Source organism: Bubalus kerabau, chromosome 17 (genome assembly GCF_029407905.1).
Source record: "Bubalus kerabau isolate K-KA32 ecotype Philippines breed swamp buffalo chromosome 17, PCC_UOA_SB_1v2, whole genome shotgun sequence".
NCBI classification, from domain to species: domain Eukaryota; kingdom Metazoa; phylum Chordata; class Mammalia; order Artiodactyla; family Bovidae; genus Bubalus; species Bubalus kerabau.
Window position 1 is genome coordinate 25,250,560 of NC_073640.1, and position 15,432 is coordinate 25,265,991.

At 40.3% G+C, this 15,432-nt stretch overlaps 1 protein-coding gene and 1 non-coding gene across 9 annotated transcripts in view; one reads left to right on the forward strand and one right to left on the reverse strand.

Moving 5' to 3' along the window:
- The window catches only part of FTO (FTO alpha-ketoglutarate dependent dioxygenase), a 422,823-nt gene that overhangs the window by 87,435 nt on the left and 319,956 nt on the right, over positions 1-15,432 (forward strand). The window lies entirely within an intron of this gene.
- TRNAG-UCC (transfer RNA glycine (anticodon UCC)) lies at positions 7,114-7,185 on the reverse strand. The gene has a single exon. It is a non-coding gene; the product is annotated as a tRNA-Gly (tRNA).

A 15,432-nucleotide genomic window follows, 5' to 3' on the forward strand; every position in this document is an offset into this window, starting at 1 on the left:
AGAGATGTGTTATGCTGATGCCACGTGATTGGGTAATTCTAGAACTGGTCCCTTTGCTTCCTGTCCCACTTGAGTCTCCTCGCTTCCTTTAGCATGCATGGAAGTTATTTCAATCATGTCCAACTCTTTGCAACCCCGTGGACTGTAGCCCACCAGACTCCTCTGTCCATGGGATTCTCCAGGCAAGAATACTGGAGTGGGTTGCCATGCCCTCCTCCAGGGGATCTTGACAGCCCAGGGATCAAACCTGCAGCTCTTAGTCTCCTGCATTGGCAGGCGGGTTCTTTACCATTAGCATCACCTGGGAAACATGGGTATTTGGAAATGCAGTGCTTTTGTTAAGAATAGGAGGACTGGTGTGAAGATCAAGAAGAAGCAAAGTGGGCCATGTTTCCTTCCCATCAAGTAATGTTCTGCCAACATTTATACTGTATGTGCATGGAACTGGGAATCATCTCTAGAGTTTCCTTAGTTGAGGGAATTATAGTCTAATGGGTCTTCTTTACGTTTACACCTTAACTAAAGTTTGTAAATTCTTTCTCTCATCTTTGCTCTTTCTTTACTCTTGACCTCCTTTTCATCTCTTGTTGTTGTTTATTTGCTCAGTCATGTCCAACTCTTTGCAACCCCAGGGACTGCAGCACGCCAGGCTTCCCTGTCCTTCACCATCTCCCGGAACTTCCTCAAACTCATGTCCATTGTGTTGGTGATGCCATCCAACCATCTCGTCCTCTGCCTTCAATCTTTCCCAGCATCAGGGTCTTTTCTAATGAGTCGGCTCTTCCCATCAGGTGGCTTTTGGTGTAAAACTGACCTTATACATGCTCAACCTCTGTCTCCATTCCTCTGTCATCCTGAAGAATACTTGGTATTGGAAGCCTCTTTTGTATCATTGGGGTAGGCCCCTCCTGAGGAGGAGGGAGAGCTTGGGCATGTGTCTCTTACTTGCACATCCACTGTACTTGCTCAGTGAGTGTGCAAACACATTGTATTTTCCTAGTCAATAAAAGTAATAAGAACCAGGTGCTTGAATAAATTCGTTACATGCCACATTTCATTTTGGAAATATTTTAGTCTAAGACTGTAGTACATTTTAAAAGCTATAATAGATCACTGTGATGAAAGCATCTTAAAATCTGTTAGAGCTGTGCACTTCTAAAATTATTCACTATTACCTGTGTTTTGTGTGTGTGTGCTTATTCACATACATACAAATAAATGAACATGTATATGCTAATTTACATAACACATAAATAAAGGTGTTCTCTGAGCCAGGACTTGGTGTGCCAGCTTTTCCCTGAATTAAATTTTATGGATGAGAGAGAAACCCCGAAAATTGGACCATTGGCATAACCCTGTGTACAGTTCTACTCGCAGGCAGAGCTGTAATGATCTGTAACATAAGCTCAAGATTGACAAAGTGTTCAGAGAACACAGGCAGAAGCATTTTTTTCTCCCCTCCTGAGCTAGGTTTTTCTCCAAAAGCAACAAGTACTACTTATCTTTTCAGAGAGCTGTGATGAAGGCCTAAGACTCTTTGTGGTTTAGACTTCATGTGAGTAGGATACCTCTGTACGCTCAGCCTAGAAAAACTTTACAGCACTCTTGGAATTTTATGAAAGTTTCCTAACTTTGAAGCTCAAGAAGACCCTCATTTCTGATTAGGCAGTTGCTAACAATTTTTTTTTTCTGATCTGACTCCATGATGCCAAAAACTCATACATGATTGCTCTATTTAGAGGATTGTATGTGGCCTCAGATGCTTAGGATCATATCTAGTTTCAAAATCATGTCAACTGCAAATGTGTGTTTTTCTTTTTCCTCCAGCCTTCCTGAACTTTTTGATTTCTTCAGATTCTCTATATTCTTTTTTTCTTTCTTACTTTCACACACGCTGTTCATTCATGTTATAGTAAGTATCAAAATTTCCTACCTTTTTTAAGGACGAATAATATTATGTTGTATTAATATACTACATTTTGTTTATCCATTCATCTGTTGTTGGGCTTCCCTGGTAGCTCAGCTGGAAAAGCTGGGAAATTTGCCTGCAATGTAGGAGACCCCAGTTCGATTCCTGGGTTGGGAAGATCCCCTGGAGAAGGGATAGGTTACCCACTCCAGTATTCTTGGGGTTTCCTGGTGGCTCAGAGAATCTGCCTGCAGTGCAGGAGACCTGGGTTTGATCCCTGGGTTGGGAAGATGCCCTGCAGGAGGGCATGGCAACCCACTCCAGTATTCTTGCCTGGAGAATTCCATGGACAGAGGAGCCTGATGGGCTACAGTCCATGGGGTCACAAAGAGTTGGACATGACCAAGCAATTAAGCAGCAGCATCTGTTGATGGACACTTGGGTTTCTTCCATGTTTTGGCTGTTATGAATATTACTGCTATGAAGATGAGTGTATAAATATGCCTTTGAAACCCAGGTTTCAATTCTTCTGGGTATATACCCAGATATGCAATTGCTGGATAATAGTTATTGAATTTTTAATTTTTTGAGAAGTGGCCAGACTGTTTTTTATCACAACCTTCACTATTTTACATTCCCACCAACAGTATACACGAGTTTCAGTTGCTCTGCACTCACGCCAGTACTTGTTATTTATTTATTTATTTTTTTGGTAATAGTCTTTATCTCTGGGACACTTTTGACCACCTTTCCTTCTGCTTGGCTAACACCGACTAGTGTTTCGGTTCTCTGCTCAGATGTTACTTCTGGAAAGCCTTTCCCTGGAGCTCTGTATCCTATCTTATTAGCTAGGTGCTACAGTCTTTGCTTTCTGTAGGAAAGGACAGAACTTTCATAGGACTTCCTGCCTTTGATTATAGTTTGCTTGTTTAATAGTCGGATACTTCTACCATGGGTTGGGATCCATGATGGCAGGAACATCTGTCCTTGATAGATCTGTCATGATCCCTGTTGTCTCCTTGCACCCTGCTGCTGCTGCTAAGTCACTTCAGTCGTGTCCGACTCTGTGCAACCCCATAGATGGCAGCCCACCAGGCTCCCCCGTCCCTGGGATTCTCCAGGCAGGAACACTGGAGTGGGTTGCCATTTCCTTCTCCAATGCATGAAAGTGAAAAGTGAAAGTGATGTCGCTCAGTCATGTCTGACTCTTCGCGACACCATGGACTGCAGCCTACCAGGCTCCTCCGTCCATGGGATTTTCCAGGCAAGAGTATTGGAGTGGGGTGCCATTGCCTTCTCCTCCTTGCGCTCTGGCTCTCAGTAAAGGCAATGGTTAGAATGTGTGTCTGTAAGTTTAAATATCCCCAATGTAGTGTATCATGCAGCTTGGGTTTAGTAGATAAAGCATATGAATTCAAACTCCTTCTTGGACTTTTACCAGCTTTGAGATCTTGAACCAGGTATTTTATCTAAGTCTCCGTTTTCACTTCTTTAAAATGGGGGAAACAGTTTCTGCTTCATCCTCATAAGATTTTTGTAACAATTAAGAGTTAGCATAGGTACAAGTGCCTGTTAAACCATGAGTGACGTGAGAAGAAGCAGGGAAACAGAACTCCAACATTTTCAGTCTGGCTGATACTGATGTTAAGATGAGAACCAGGAGAAACAGACTCCAGGAAGTTAGGAAACAAAAACAGAGAGCTAGTGGGGACTTCCCTGTTGTAATATTCTGGAGAAATATAAGTGTAGATTTGGGGTAGAGAGGGCTTCCCTGGTGGCTCAGATGGTAAAGAATCTGCCCACAATGCTGGAGACCCAGGTTTGATCCCTAGGTTGGGAAGATCCCTTGGAGAAGGGCATGGCAACCCACTCCAGTGTTCTTGCCCGGGGAATCCCATAGACAGAGGAGCCTGGCAGGTTACAGTAATACGTGGGGTCGCAGAGAGTCAGACATGACTCAGCAACCAACACTTTCACTTTGGGTTAGAGATAAGGATTTGAGTGTTAGATGAGATTGCTTAAAGGAAGAATGTTTTTTCAAGGGAGAAGAAGAAGAAGGGTAGGGGATGTCTGCTCTTCAGGGCAGAGAACAAAGACCTGAAGCAGGGACTGAGAAGGAGGGAGCAGAGGGCATAGGAATAAAAGGGACGGATGTTATAGAAACCAGTGGAAGAGAGGATTTTGAGAAAGGGATGCAAGTACCTCACTAGGCCCAGTGCTTCCCAAATGACCGAGAGGATGATGCTGCGTTTCAGCAAATGAAGTTGGTCACTGATCTTGGGCAGAATCCTTTTAGTAGAATGACAGTGATAGAAGCCAGGTCAAAAGTGGGGTGAGGGCAAAACGAGACACTGAGAGCTTGTGTCACTTATCTTAAATGGTTTTTCACGACATTTGGTAGAACATCTTGAAAGATGTTGAAAGAAAGACTGCATTGAGATGGTAGCTGGAGTGGGAAGTAGGAAAAGCCAAGAAAGGGTTTAATTAATTAATTAGCTAGTTAATTAATAGGTTCTTAGGATGACAGGATTTTTTTTTTTTTTTTTAAGCCTGAAATAGTGCATAGTGAAGTCGCTCAGTCGTGTCTGACTCTTTGCGACCTCATGGACTGTAGCCTGCCACGCTCCTCCATCCATGGGATTTTCCAGGCAAGAGTACTGGAGTGGGTTGGCATTTCCTTCTCCAGAGGATCTTCCCGACCCAGGGATTGAACCCCGGTCTCCCACATTGTAGGCAGACGCTTTACTGTCTGAGCCACGAGGGAAGGTGGTCCAAGCCTGAGATAATATAAGCGCAAATGATGAAGAGAAGAGACATGGGAAGAGAAAGAGGTTGCTTGATGATGTAAAATAGAACTGTGATGACTGGCTCATGACGCCGAGGCAAATGGGAAGGAATGGGACCTTGAGGACAGGCAAAATTGTTGGTCTATTTTTAAACTTTTATTAACATGTATAATTAAATAAAATGTATCAAACACTTATATAGTGTTTTGTAAAAGGAATTGCATGCATGTTTGTTTCTTTACAAATAATAACCCATTTAATTTAATTTTCATAACAACCTTTGAGGTAGGTATGGTTACTATGTCTGTTTTATAAATGGAGCAACTGAGGGATAGAGAGGTTGAGTAACTTACTCAGGATCACACAGCTATTAATGGATGGGGTGGGTGGTGAGATTTCACCCAATAAGGCCTACATCCTGTATTTTTAACAATTATTTTGGGCTGTGCCTTCTTTCATTTTACCTTGTGTTTAGAGGATACTTAAATATCTGTGTGTCTGAAGTTAAAATCTGAATAAGTAAGTAGAAAGACTAGTTCTCTGCTTTGTTTGTTGTTTAGTTACCGAATCATGTCCAACTCAGTGTGACCCCATGGACTGTAGCCCACCAGGCTCCTCTGTCTGTGGGATTTTCCAGACAAGAACATGGGAGTGGGTTTGCATTTCCTTCTCCAGGGAATCTTCCTGACCCAGGGATCGAACCCATGTCTCCTGCATTGGCAGGCGGATTCTTTACCGCTGAGCTGCCAGGGAATCCCATTCCTCTGCTTATTGTATCTCAGGTTGGAGTTTTATATTTTACAGCACATTGAAATTAACACATGTGATGGTTAGGTTAGGTTGCAAGCCTTAGCATATTTGTAGAAGAAGAATAACTTTATTAGAATTATTATTTACTTTTTATCAAGACAAGCCAGCAGTGGTAATTTTTCATGTGTGATATAATTGGAAAAGGAAACTTGTAAACATAAAATGCACATATTGAAATAAAATTAAATGTATGCTGGTGAAGTTATAGGGTTTTGCTCAATACCTCTATCAAGAAATTTTGATAATAAAGAGTGTGTATTGACTTCCTGGAATCCTGGGAATGGATAAATGAAAACAAAAAGAAACATCTACTTTGTATTATAGACCTCTAAAATAGTTTTTAAATAACTTATTCTTTTAGGCATTTTTATTTCCTTTAAACTTTTCATCACTGCTAGGCAGAAAACAAAAAGAAACATCTACTTTGTATTATAGACCTCTAAAATAGTTTTTAAATAACTTACTCTTTTAGGCATTTTTATTTCCTTTAAACTTTTCATCACTGCTAGGCAGAAACTATTAGTTGCTATAGCTGTGTCAGAAGCTGAGGGATTTCTGTTGTTGTTGTTGAAGTAATATGTCTTGCATAATTCAGTTGTGGCTACACAAGCGGAAGTGTTTAATGTTTGATTATGCAGCACTTGCTGTGGAACTGCAGAGAGGGATAGTGGAGAGCTAAGAATAATTAAATGGACAGTCACTGAGGTCACTTCCTGATGTTTTTACTGCAACACCATGTACATTCTGCTTTCCCGTGGCAGGTTGTTTGATCATGGTGTAATGGTTAAAGCTTTGCAAAATGACAAAGAAGTCAGACATCCTACTGGTCTCAAGTGTGATTATTTATAATTGGACTGCTTGCGGGAAAGTGCTTAGTTTGATCAGACTAATGCTAAGCTGGGCAAGACACATGGTGATATCTCGCAGAGCTCCGTGCTCTGACCTTGGAGTAGACGACTCAGGTATCAAATTTCCAGGTAGAAAGTTCCCTGAAGATTGAACCATGATTGAGAGAATTTGCTTTTTTCATACAAACAAGTGTGGCCAAGAGGAGTCTTTTTTCCGCTTGAAAATGTTAGCGGTCCATTATTAGGTCTTTGGAGCTAGAATGTAGGTACAGTGGCCATGAAAGAGTTTTAATTAATCTGTTATCTCTCTCATGGTTTGGAAGGGTATTGCCCTTGCTCTTGTATTCACTTACAAAATTAAGGGCAGTATTCTGATTGTGGAGAAAAATCTTGGGTAAGTGATTTTCTCTGTTTTCAGTAGAATACTTGGAAGTGGCTCAAGGAAATTATAAGGCAGCTACTCCAAAGGAAGTCAGAAGACATTAGACTTCTGAGTTATTATCCCTGAACGAAGAACCCAGCCTTTTACTAAAGACATTTATTACTTTGATATTAATATTATATCTTTCACATGTGTAAACTGTGCTTCCCCCAAACTTCCAGTACATTCCTCAGCTTATTTTTTCTCGTTCTTTATTTTTTTCTCTTTCTTTTCTTTATTTTTACTTATTTGACTTCACAGGGTCTTAGTTGTGACACATGGGATCTTTGATCTTGATTGTAGCATGTGGATTTCTTAGTTGCGACATATAGGGTCTAGTTCCCTGACTAGGGATCGAACCCAGGCCCCTGCATTGGAAGCACAGAGTCTTAGCCACTGGACCACCAGGGAGGTAACTTGGCTTTTATTTCTTTTTAGATCCTGTTTAGCTGCTTTTTATCATAGAAATTTTTCTCTTCAGGAAACTTTCTTCTCTTTTAAAACTTGGACTGCATTCTTAACATTAATGATCATGGGTGGGAACTTAAGATCAAGTTGGTGAGGTAAACAGGTCTTGCTATTCAAATTATTATCTGAAGAGCTAAAGTATATATTTTGTACATGTCATTTTGCTTATTTAAAAAAAATTACCTCGAAAGATAATTTATGAGGTCAAGGAATGCTAACTTTGTGGAGTACTTGAGAAAGTATGACATGTAGGGAAAGGTGCTATCTTAGGGAGGATATTTTAAAAGTGCTGGAAAATGTAGCTTTATAGTTTGATGCAAGAGAGGTGAACTCCATTAGTAACTAAGTAATTTGTTAGAAAGGTGCATATCATAAAAGAATGAAGGAGAAATGAATTCTAACTAATCAACTTGCATAAGACCCAGATTCATTGTCTTTACGTGGACACAAAGTATAGATTCTTAGATATAGAACAGCAAAGGAAAAAAATAGAGAGAAAAGACATGAACAGCAATTCACAGAAGAGCTACTGCAAATGGCAATTAACATGAGAAGTTACTCCACCTGAATAACAGTCAAAGAAGTATAAATTAGTATGAACTTGTTTTTTCATTTGTCAACTAGCTTAAGATGTAAAAGTTTGATAATAACTGGTATTTGAGTATATAAAGAAATGGTTAATTTCACACCAGTCAGAATGGCTGTGATCCAAAAGTCTACAAGTAATAAATGCTGGAGAGGGTGTGGAGAAAATGGAACCCTCTTACACTGTTGGTGGGAATGCAAACTAGTACAGCCACTATGGAGAACAGTGTGGAGATTCCTTAAAAAACTGGAAATAGACCTGCCTTATGATCCAGCAATCCCACTGCTGGGCATACACACTGAGGAAACCAGAAGGGAAAGAGACACGTGTACCCCCAATGTTCATCGCAGCACTGTTTATAATAGCCAGGACATGGAAGCAACCTAGATGTCCATCAGCAGATGAATGGATAAGAAAGCTATGGTACATATACACAATGGAGTATTATTCAGCCATTAAAAAGAATACATTTGAATCAGTTCTAATGAGGTGGATGAAACTGGAGCCTATTATACAGAGTGAAGTAAGCCAGAAAGAAAAACACCAATACAGTATACTAACGCATATATATGGAATTTAGAAAGATGGTAACAATAACCCTGTGTACGAGACAGCAAAAGAGACACTGATGTATAGAACAGTCTTATGGACTCTGTGAGAGAGGGAGAGGGTGGGAAGATTTGGGAGAATGGCATTGAAACATGTAAAATATCATGTATGAAACGAGTCGCCAGTCCAGGTTCGATGCACGATACTGGATGCTTGGGGCTGGTGCACTGGGACGACCCAGAGGGATGGAATGGGGAGGGAGGAGGGAGGGGGGTTCGGGATGGGGAGCACATGTATACCTGTGGCGGATTCATTTTGATATTTGGCAAAACTAATACAGTTATGTAAAGTCTAAAAATAAAATAAAATTAAAAAAAAAAAAAAAAAAGAAATGGTTACTGTCTATTGATGGGTTGAAATAGATACCATTTTCCTGGAGTGCAGTTTCACAATCTGAATCAAGAGGCTTTAAAAGAGCATGCCTTTTGACCTAGTGAATCTCCTACTTAGGATTTTTATCATTAAGAAATCATCTGTGCCTTCTTGTTATATGCTACAGTTAAGCTCACAGTTTGTGTTTGCCTTCTGCTCCAAACACATGTCAATGACAGATAACACATTAAAAGAAAAGAAAGTAATAAAAGAGTCATAGCTGGGCTTACAGAGAAGATGTTGTTGTTGGCCAGAAAGAGAGCAAAACATAAAGGGATAAGCTGGATTGAAACTGTGGCGCTGCAAGGGCTTCTGGTATGGAAACAAAAAGTGAGTTTAGCTCCTATGGATCACAGGGACCAAGGTCTACCACTTGAGATGGGACCAGAACTAGGCTTACTGTGTGAAGCCAAGGGTGGAGGTGAAGTTATATCTTTCACAAAAGAAGACTGAAAAAAGATTGCCATGTCAGGAACATAGCTCCATGGAGCTATGGGTTTTGAGGGGCAGGAGAAGATCCCTAAACCTTTAAGAGTAGAAATTGAATCAGACTGATTGATTTTGGAGTGATGGGGGAGAGACTGTCGTGCTCCAAATCACCAGTATATGAGGCTTAGTCCTGGACTGGTGGTATAGGATCCTCGTGGAGGGAACTGCTGAACCATTATGGAGGGAAAGGTGAACACACGTGGGAAGCGAGAGGAGGGAGGAAAAAAGGAAAGACAAAAAGCCACCCACTCAAAATCAGTCTTCAGAACAAAATACTGAAATACTTAGGAAAGCACAAATAGAATAAATAATGTGAATAAAAATCCATTTCAGATGAGATGAATTTTATAGAAAAGTCAGTGAAAGACTGAAATAATCATGTTCAAGAAATTCAAAAGAATAAGGAAAGACATCATACTGATAAAAATGAGATCTAAAAATGCCCCCCAAATATCCAAAAATGGAACAGGAGCAACTTTACGTAAAAAAGAGCCAGGTACAGATTTCAAAAATGAAAAGTATAGTCATAGATGTAATAAACTAAATAGATGGGATTAACTTTAGCCCAGACACAGCTGGAAAGAGAACTGATGAATTGGAAGAGAGTACTGAGGAGTTTGCTTAGAATATATTATCCAGAGACAAAAGACTGCAAAAAAGAGAAAGCAGTCAGAAGACTTGGAGAATAGATGGAGAGATTCCAACCGAGTCTAAAAAGAGACCAGAAAAAGAGATTGAAAGTCATTTGGTCTTGGAGTATGGAATGAAGCAGGGCAAAGGCTAATAGAGTTTTTTCAAGAGAACGCACTGGTCATAGCAAACACCCTCTTCCAACAACACAAGAGAAGACTGTACACATGGACATCACCAGATGGTCAACACCGAAATCAGATTGATTATATTCTTTGCAGCCAAAGATGGAGAAGCTCTATATAGTCAGCAAAAACAGACCGGGAGCTGACTGTGGCTCAGATCATGAACTCCTTTATGCCAAATTCAGACTTAAATTGAAGAAAGTAGGGAAAACCACTAGACTTTTCAGGTATGACCTAAATCAAATCCCTTATGATTATACAGTGGAAGTGAGAAATAGATTTAAGGGACTAGATCTGATAGAGTGCCTGACGAACTATGGATGGAGGTTCGTGTCATTGTACAGGAGACAGGGATCAAGACAATCCCCAAGAAAAAGAAATGCAAAAAAAGCAAAATGGCTGTCTGAGGAGGCCTTACAAATAGCTGTGAAAAGAAGAGAAGTGAAAAGCAAAGGAGAAAAGGAAAGATATAAGCATCTGAATGCAGAGTTCCAAAGAATAGCAAGGAGAGATAAGAAAGCCTTCCTCAGCGATCAATGCAAAGAAATAGAGGAAAACAACAGAATGGGAAAGACTAGAGATCTCTTCAAGAAAATTAGAGATACCAAGGGAACATTTCATGCAAAGATGGGCTCGATAAAGGACAGAAATGGTATAGACCTAACAGAAGCAGAAGATATTAAGAAGTGGCAAGAATACACAGAAGAACTGTACAAAAAAGATCTTCACGACCCATATAATCACGATGGTGTGATCACTGACCTAGAGCCAGACGTCCTGGAATGTGAAGTCAAGTGGGCCTTAGAAAGCATCACTATGAACAAAGCTAGTGGAGGTGATGGAATTCCAGTTGAGCTCTTTCAAATCCTGAAAGATAATGCTGTGAAAGTGCTGCACCCAATATGCCAGCAAATTTGGAAAACTCAGCAGTAGCCACAGGACTGGAAAAGGTCAGTTTTCAATCCAATCCCAAAGAAAAGCAATGCCAAAGAATGTTCAAACTACCACACAATTGCGCTCATCTCACACGCTAGGAAAGTAATGCTCAAAATTCTCCAAGTCAGGCTTCAACAGTACATGATCCACAAACTTACAGATGTTCAAGGTAGATTTAGAAAAGGTAGAGGAACCAGAGATCAAATTGCCAACATCCGTTGGAACATCGAAAAAGTAAAAGAATACCAGAAAAACATCTACTTCTGCTTTATTGATTACCCCAAAGCCTTTGACTGTGTGGATCACAACAAACTGTGGACATTTCTGAAAGATGGGAATACCGGACCTCCTTACCTGCCTCCTGAGAAATCTGTGTGCAGGTCAGGAAGCAGCAGTTAGAACTGGACATGGAGGAACAGACTGATTCCTAACTGGGAAAGTAATAGGTCAAGGCTGTATATTGTCACCCTGCGTATTTAACTTCTATGCAGAGTACATCATGGGAAATGCCAGGCTGGATGAAGCACAAAGTGGAATCAAGATTGCCAGGAGAAATATCAATAACCTCAGATATGCAGATGACACACACCACCCTATGGCAGAAAGTGAAGAAGAACTAGAGAGAGATAAGTGGTTAACCCACCTTTATGCTAGAGATAAGTGGTTAGCACATCACCATGTTACAGTATTGGGATTTTGGATTTTACTGTATATGTTATCAGTGTGTTGTATATTTCTGTGTTTCTTAGTGTTCTTTCAGTACAGTTTACAGAATTCCTTTCAGCATTTCTTATACGGCAGATCTAGTGAAGATGAATTCCCTCAGTGTTTGTCTGGAAAAGTTTTTCTTCATTTTTGAAGGACAAATGGAAGCTTGATTTCTTTTTCTCTGTTAACCATGTTCCATCTTTTCCCAACTTCTTGAACTTATGATCTGCAGTTATATTGCTATTTTTAATGTACTTGTCTACTATAATAATTCTGTCATCTGTTCCATTTTGGCGACAGTTCCCATTGATTGACTTTTATCTTCTTTATCAGTCATATTACCTTGCCTTATAGTGTTGTCTTCCTTTCCATGCATAATAGTTTTTGACTAGTGTGATCCTTTCAGTCTCACTTTTAACTTGTTTATAAAGGAGCAGAGCGGTAGTCCAGGGCTAACTTTGTACCACTCTTGTGGCAGAATCTTCCTGAGAATTTGTCCTGCTTTGTGGTTAATTTATTTATTTTTTTTAAACTGTGGCTCAATTTTTAGTCTACTACAGCATAGGCTCCCATTATTAGAAACGGAACAAGAAATGATTAAAAAACAAAATTTTTGAAAGCATCGTAGAACTACCAAAGCAGTGAGGACTTGAGAGTCCAAAAGTAGTGATTATAAGCATTGGTTTAAAATTTTGAAAGTAGCATTGGTTTTAAATTTTAAAAGTAGTATTGATTTTCATTAAAATTGTTTAAAGTGTTTGCATTTATATATGGTTTTTTAAAAATTTTAATAGTGAAAAATGGAACATTTCTTGCAAGATCGGATTTCTCTAATCTTAGGGTTGTGTGGTATAGTGCAGTGGAAATGACCTTTACACTTAGGAAATGAGATTATGAGTTGTGACCGGTAGTGTAATTTCTTGCCAGTCACTTTATGTCTCTGGATGAGGCTTTGTTTTTTCATCTGTTCTAAAATTTCACAGCAATTTTTATTTTTATCACCACTGTAGTTAATTGAGGCATTTTATATATATAAAGTTTCATGGACTGTTAGACAGTTCTGCTGTAGTTTGTCCAGGAAAATAAGTATCTGAGTTTCTTACGTGGCATTGATCTATGACATTTGATGGGTTATACACAGAATTGCTTGTAGATAATTCACAAGTAATAAATGAAGTTGTCCTTTTTGGAAATGGGTAAATGATCGTAGCAAGTGGTTGCCAAAGTGTAGTGAGGGTTTTTTATGTGCTTGGTGACATTCTTAGATCTCTATAGGTACTGCTTCATATATATGTCACAGGGAGATAAGAAACTAGTCCCAAATCATACATGTAGGCCCATAGTACTGGTGTTAGAACCAACAGGCTTCTTAGGTGCTCCAGTTTTGTTGTGGACCCTTCCTCCATTTGACTACTATTTGCCTAATAGCTGCATAGTTTATAATTTCTAAAATGTGCTAATATATGATTAATTTTATTTAATCTTCACAATACCCTGTGAAGCAGGGTTTTTTAATAGATAAGTAAAGTGAGGTTTGGAGAGGTTGATTCAGGTGTGGTACTACATGTAGGAAATGATAGAGTCAGGATGCAAATTCTACTGTTGGCCACACCATGGTACATGAGGAAACTAGTTCCCTGACCATGGATTGACCCTGTGTCCCCTGCACTGGGAGTCTGGAGTCTTAACCACTGGACCTCCAGCAAGTCCCTTGAATGCTCTTTGGTGAAATACTTTTTCTTTTTAAAACAAACATGTCACATGGATACATGAAATATTTATTTATACTTCTTTTGGCTTAGCTACTTCTCACTTGTCTTTCTGGTATTAGTTTTGAAGAGTCTTCCTCAGGGAGGCTTTCCTTTCTCACTCAGGCCCTGCTGAAGCACTCAGTCACTTTTCCCACTTATTATTTGAGACCCTCAGAAGATTAGGTGATTACTTTTATAGTGAACTTTCATAAACTTTTATTTGTGATTGTAGCTTGAAGACTCAGATAAAGTTTATTTTTTACTGAACCTGACAAAATATGATTCCTAGTGTAAAAATTATGTGGAAAATGAAAAATGTATGAAGAAGAGCTGTTTGCATAATCTGATGAAGCCAAAGAGACAGCAGTGGGAAAATACACTTCATTTGTAGGTGAGATACACCTTCCCATTACGAGTCATGATCTAGTTAATCTTTCTATGTAATTACTCTAAGATTTGCAAACTATGCCTATTTGATAAGATATGGAAACTCAGGTACAAGTTAGTTTTTCACAGTGAGTCAGAATCTTACTAGGGATAAAGTTTTTGACACCCAGCCTTTATGGTTTTGAGTTGTGATATGGGCTTCCCTGGAGAAGGCGATGGCACCCCACTCCAGTACTCTTGTCTGGAAAATCCCATGGATGGAGGAGCATGGTAGGCTGCAGTCCATGGGGTCGCTAAGAGTCGGACACGACTGAGCAACTTCACTTTCACTTTTCACTTTCATGCATTGGAGAAGGAAATGGCAACCCACTCCAGTGTTCTTGCCTGGAGAATCCCAGGGACGGGGGAGCCTGGTGGGCTGCCATCTATGGGGTCGCACAGAGTCGGACACGACTGAAGCGACTTAGCAGCAGCAGCATGGGCTTCCCAGGTGGTGGCAGTGTAAAGAATCTGTCTGCCAGTGCAAGTGACACAGGAGATGAGAGTTTGATCCCCAGGTTGGGAAGATTCCCTTGAGTAAGAACTGTCAACACTCCAGTATTCTTGTCTGGGAAATCCCATGGACAGAGCAGCATGGTGGGTCACAGTCCATAGGGTCACAAACAGTCGGACGTGACTGAGCACAGTCGCACCCATGATCTACCTAAGGCCTGTGTCTAGCTATCCTTTCCTTCAGGAGCTGTGGAGGTAGATGGGTGTAGCCCTCATGGAAGGGTCTTGAGATGCTCCTCCTGCAGGTGGGAGAGCCAGCTTTGTTCTCCCTCTGGCTTTCTATGTGACATTTGTGAGCTGCTTGATGTATTTAACACTAGCGTGACAGCAGAGACGCCTGTGAGCAGAGCAGTGTGCTGGAGGGCCCAGCTGTGTGTATTTATCTGTATCTCAGGCTGAGGAGCAGCCGTTAGCCAGATCTGACAGTCAAACAGGAGCCGCTTCTGCCTCCACTCCAGAGTGCATTTGAATATTGTGTCTGTTTACCAACTGCTTGACAGTTGACACAAAGAAATTGTCAGAGCTGTTTTTCTTTCCCCTCTTCACTCTACTGTGCTAGTCTGCGAGTCTCTCTCTGAAATACTTTATCATGCATCACAAATATCTGCACTTTCTAAAATAAAGCCCCAAATCACATTGTCTTCATCTTTATATTGAGTTCCACGTCAAGAATTAATTGGTAATATACTTGAGCAAACTCCAAGAGGTAGTGGAGATAGTGGAGGACAGGGAAGCCTGGCGAGCTGCAGTCCATGAGGTTGCAAAGAGCTGGACACCACTTAGTGGCTGAACAGCAACAAATACTTGAGTTGATAATTGGACATATGTTGAATAGGCAATATGTTTACAGAGTTCAGAAATCAAAACAATACAGAAAGAAATCTTCCGTCTTGTCTTGCTCTATCCGTGGTCCCTTCTAGTTGTCGTTTCCACCCCTGTCCCTGACAGCACGTGTGCGTGCTTGCTCAGTCACTCAGTCATGTGT